This window comes from Tachypleus tridentatus, chromosome 7 (genome assembly GCF_004210375.1).
Source record: "Tachypleus tridentatus isolate NWPU-2018 chromosome 7, ASM421037v1, whole genome shotgun sequence".
NCBI classification, from domain to species: Eukaryota; Metazoa; Arthropoda; class Merostomata; order Xiphosura; family Limulidae; genus Tachypleus; species Tachypleus tridentatus.
Genome location: NC_134831.1, coordinates 107,678,132 through 107,684,131, shown reverse-complemented (window position 1 = coordinate 107,684,131; position 6,000 = coordinate 107,678,132).

Here is a 6,000-nt window from a genome sequence, read left to right as displayed (position 1 = left end):
CAGTTTCTTAACTCATTGTTTTCTTTTATCTGGAACTGATGCACCAGTGTGTAGTTTGTGTAACACTCAAATCACTGTAAGCCACACTTTACGCTGCCATGGTTAAGACTCTCAATGACAGCACTATTTTAAACATATTCTGTCCCAAGATTTGTCCATAACATTAGACAGTGTTTTGCTGCATGTCTTTTAACACTTTTCTTATTTTACCTTTTGTTGCTTTGTCTGTTTTTCAATGTTTTGTTTTACCTTCATTTCCTTTTATGTATTTTGCTACATTTAATTTATTTTTACCTTTTTAATGGACGTTTGGCACAGATAGCCTAGCTGCTTTGTGCCATAAAACACTAAATCAATCAATCAACCTCATAGCCCTCTGCGATCGCTTTGACAGTACTCGACTGGTATTTCCTTCCATTCTTCTTTACAGAAGGCCTCCAACTCTTGCAAGTTTTTTGGATGACGCTGATGAACCCTGGTCTTCCACTCATGCCAAATGTTTTTAATTCAGTTGAAATTGGGTGACTGCGATGGCCACTCCAGAACACTTATATGGTTCCTCTGCAACAAAGGATTGCATATATTTCAATATATTTTAATGGACATTTGGCACAGATAGCCTAGCTGCTTTGTGCCATAAAACATTAAATCAGTCAATCAATCAATATTTTTCAAAAAATATTTTACAATGTTTCTGGTGCTCCTCTAAATAGACAGTAGTAAGAGGGCTGCAATAGTAGTGGTTGTGTAAAATCAGTTGAAATTATGAAATCTGTTACTAAGAGAAGAATAAGTTAAGGTATTAAATTATAAAAGTGTGGAATAATAACAAGAAAGTTTGTAATAGAAGAAAGTAATTCTTAACTAATTTTCTTCTAATTAACAAGAAAAGTATGTGTAATGAAGACATTATAATGAGTAATTCTTAACTAATTTTCTAAATAATAATAACAAGAAAGAGTATAGTTTGTAATGAAGACATTATAATGAGTAATTCTTAACTAATTTTCTAAATAATAATAACAAGAAAGAGTATAGGTTTGTGATGAAGACATTATAATGGTAATTCTTATGCTAATTTTCTAAATAATAATAACAAGAAAGTTTGTAATGAAGACATTATAATGAGTAATTCTTAACTAATTTTCTAAATAATAATAACAAGAAAGTTTGTAATGAGGAACATTATAATGGTAATTCTTAACTAATTTTCTAATAATAATAACAAGTTTGTAATGAAGACATTATAAGAGGTAATTCTTAACTAATTTTCTAAATAATAATAACAAGAAGGTTTGTAATGAAGACATTATAATGAGTAATTCTTAACTAATTTTCTAAATAATAATAACAAGAAAAAGAGTATAGTTTGTAATGAAGACATTATAATGAGTAATTCTTAACTAATTTTCTAAATAATAATAACAAGAAAGAGTATAGTTTGTAATGAAGACATTATAATGAGTAATTCTTAACTAATTTTCTAAATAATAATAACAAGAAAGAGTATAGTTGTAATGAAGACATTATAATGAGTAATTCTTAACTAATTTTCTAAATAATAATAACAAGAAGAGTATAGTTTGTAATGAAGACATTATAATGAGTAATTCTTAACTAATTTTCTAAATAATAATAACTTAACTAATTTTCTAAATAATAATAACAAGAAAGTTTGTAATGAAGACATTATAATGAGTAATTCTTAACTAATTTTCTAAATAATAATAACAAGAAAGTTTGTAATGAAGACATTATAATGAGTAATTCTTAACTAATTTTCTAAATAATAATAACAAGAAAGTTTGTAATGAAGACATTATAATGAGTAATTCTTAACTAATTTTCTAAATAATAATAACAAGAAAGTTTGTAATGAAGACATTATAATGAGTAATTCTTAACTAATTTTCTAAATAATAATAACAAGAAAGTTTGTAATGAAGACATTATAATGAGTAATTCTTAACTAATTTTCTAAATAATAATAACAAGAAAGTTTGTAATGAAGACATTATAATGAGTAATTCTTAACTAATTTTCTAAATAATAATAACAAGAAAGTTTGTAATGAAGACATTATAATGAGTAATTCTTAACTAATTTTCTAAATAATAATAACAAGAATAGTTTGTAATGAAGACATTATAATGAGTAATTCTTAACTAATTTTCTAAATAATAATAACAAGAAAGAGTATAGTTTGTAATGAAGACATTATAATGAGTAATTCTTAACTAATTTTCTAAATAATAATAACAAGAAAGTTTGTAATGAAGACATTATAATGAGTAATTCTTAACTAATTTTCTAAATAATAATAACAAGAAAGAGTATAGTTTGTAATGAAGACATTATAATGAGTAATTCTTAACTAATTTTCTAAATAATAATAACAAGAAAGTTTGTAATGAAGACATTATAATGAGTAATTCTTAACTAATTTTCTAAATAATAATAACAAGAAAGAGTATAGTTTGTAATGAAGACATTATAATGAGTAATTCTTAACTAATTTTCTAAATAATAATAACAAGAAAGAGTAAGTTTGTAATGAAGACATTATAATGAGTAATTCTTAACTAATTTTCTAAATAATAATAACAAGAAAGTTTGTAATGAAGACATTATAATGAGTAATTCTTAACTAATTTTCTAAATAATAATAACAAGAAAGAGTATAGTTTGTAATGAAGACATTATAATGAGTAATTCTTAACTAATTTTCTAAATAATAATAACAAGAAAGTTTGTAATGAAGACATTATAATGAGTAATTCTTAACTAATTTTCTAAATAATAATAACAAGAAAGAGTATAGTTTGTAATGAAGACATTATAATGAGTAATTCTTAACTAATTTTCTAAATAATAATAACAAGAAAGTTTGTAATGAAGACATTATAATGAGTAATTCTTAACTAATTTTCTAAATAATAATAACAAGAAAGTTTGTAATGAAGACATTATAATGAGTAATTCTTAACTAATTTTCTAAATAATAATAACAAGAAAGTTTGTAATGAAGACATTATAATGAGTAATTCTTAACTAATTTTCTAAATAATAATAACAAGAAAGTTTGTAATGAAGACATTATAATGAGTAATTCTTAACTAATTTTCTAAATAATAATAACAAGAAAGTTTGTAATGAAGACATTATAATGAGTAATTCTTAACTAATTTTCTAAATAATAATAACAAGAAAGTTTGTAATGAAGACATTATAATGAGTAATTCTTAACTAATTTTCTAAATAATAATAACAAGAAAGTTTGTAATGAAGACATTATAATGAGTAATTCTTAACTAATTTTCTAAATAATAATAACAAGAAAGAGTATAGTTTGTAATGAAGACATTATAATGAGTAATTCTTAACTAATTTTCTAAATAATAATAACAAGAAAGTTTGTAATGAAGACATTATAATGAGTAATTCTTAACTAATTTTCTAAATAATAATAACAAGAAAGTTTGTAATGAAGACATTATAATGAGTAATTCTTAACTAATTTTCTAAATAATAATAACAAGAAGAGTATAGTTTGTAATGAAGACATTATAATGAGTAATTCTTAACTAATTTTCTAAATAATAATAACAAGAAAGTTTGTAATGAAGACATTATAATGAGTAATTCTTAACTAATTTTCTAAATAATAATAACAAGAAAGTTTGTAATGAAGACATTATAATGAGTAATTCTTAACTAATTTTCTAAATAATAATAACAAGAAAGAGTATAGTTTGTAATGAAGACATTATAATGAGTAATTCTTAACTAATTTTCTAAATAATAATAACAAGAAAGTTTGTAATGAAGACATTATAATGAGTAATTCTTAACTAATTTTCTAAATAATAATAACAAGAAAGAGTATAGTTTGTAATGAAGACATTATAATGAGTAATTCTTAACTAATTTTCTAAATAATAATAACAAGAAAGTTTGTAATGAAGACATTATAATGAGTAATTCTTAACTAATTTTCTAAATAATAATAACAAGAAAGAGTATAGTTTGTAATGAAGACATTATAATGAGTAATTCTTAACTAATTTTCTAAATAATAATAACAAGAAAGTTTGTAATGAAGACATTATAATGAGTAATTCTTAACTAATTTTCTAAATAATAATAACAAGAAAGTTTGTAATGAAGACATTATAATGAGTAATTCTTAACTAATTTTCTAAATAATAATAACAAGAAAGAGTATAGTTTGTAATGAAGACATTATAATGAGTAATTCTTAACTAATTTTCTAAATAATAATAACAAGAAAGTTTGTAATGAAGACATTATAATGAGTAATTCTTAACTAATTTTCTAAATAATAATAACAAGAAAGAGTATAGTTTGTAATGAAGACATTATAATGAGTAATTCTTAACTAATTTTCTAAATAATAATAACAAGAAAGTTTGTAATGAAGACATTATAATGAGTAATTCTTAACTAATTTTCTAAATAATAATAACAAGAAAGAAAGTTTGTAATGAAGACATTATAATGAGTAATTCTTAACTAATTTTCTAAATAATAATAACAAGAAGAGTATAGTTTGTAATGAAGACATTATAATGAGTAATTCTTAACTAATTTTCTAAATAATAATAACAAGAAAGTTTGTAATGAAGACATTATAATGAGTAATTCTTAACTAATTTTCTAAATAATAATAACAAGAAAGAGTATAGTTTGTAATGAAGACATTATAATGAGTAATTCTTAACTAATTTTCTAAATAATAATAACAAGAAAGTTTGTAATGAAGACATTATAATGAGTAATTCTTAACTAATTTTCTAAATAATAATAACAAGAAAGAATAGTTTGTAATGAAGACATTATAATGAGTAATTCTTAACTAATTTTCTAAATAATAATAACAAGAAGAGTATAGTTTGTAATGAAGACATTATAATGAGTAATTCTTAACTAATTTTCTAAATAATAATAACAAGAAAGTTTGTAATGAAGACATTATAATGAGTAATTCTTAACTAATTTTCTAAATAATAATAACAAGAAAGTTTGTAATGAAGACATTATAATGAGTAATTCTTAACTAATTTTCTAAATAATAATAACAAGAGTATAGTTTGTAATGAAGACATTATAATGAGTAATTCTTAACTAATTTTCTAAATAATAATAACAAGAAAGTTTGTAATGAAGACATTATAATGAGTAATTCTTAACTAATTTTCTAAATAATAATAACAAGAAAGTTTGTAATGAAGACATTATAATGAGTAATTCTTAACTAATTTTCTAAATAATAATAACAAGAAAGTTTGTAATGAAGACATTATAATGAGTAATTCTTAACTAATTTTCTAAATAATAATAACAAGAAAGTTTGTAATGAAGACATTATAATGAGTAATTCTTAACTAATTTTCTAAATAATAATAACAAGAAAGTTTGTAATGAAGACATTATAATGAGTAATTCTTAACTAATTTTCTAAATAATAATAACAAGAAAGTTTGTAATGAAGACATTATAATGAGTAATTCTTAACTAATTTTCTAAATAATAATAACAAGAAAGTTTGTAATGAAGACATTATAATGAGTAATTCTTAACTAATTTTCTAAATAATAATAACTAAATAATAATAAGAAAGAAAGTTTGTAATGAAGACATTATAATGAGTAATTCTTAACTAATTTTCTAAATAATAATAACAAGAAAGTTTGTAATGAAGACATTATAATGAGTAATTCTTAACTAATTTTCTAAATAATAATAACAAGAAAGTTTGTAATGAAGACATTATAATGAGTAATTCTTAACTAATTTTCTAAATAATAATAACAAGAAAGTTTGTAATGAAGACATTATAATGAGTAATTCTTAACTAATTTTCTAAATAATAATAACAAGAAAGTTTGTAATGAAGACATTATAATGAGTAATTCTTAACTAATTTTCTAAATAATAATAACAAGAAAGTTTGTAATGAAGACATTATAATGAGTAATT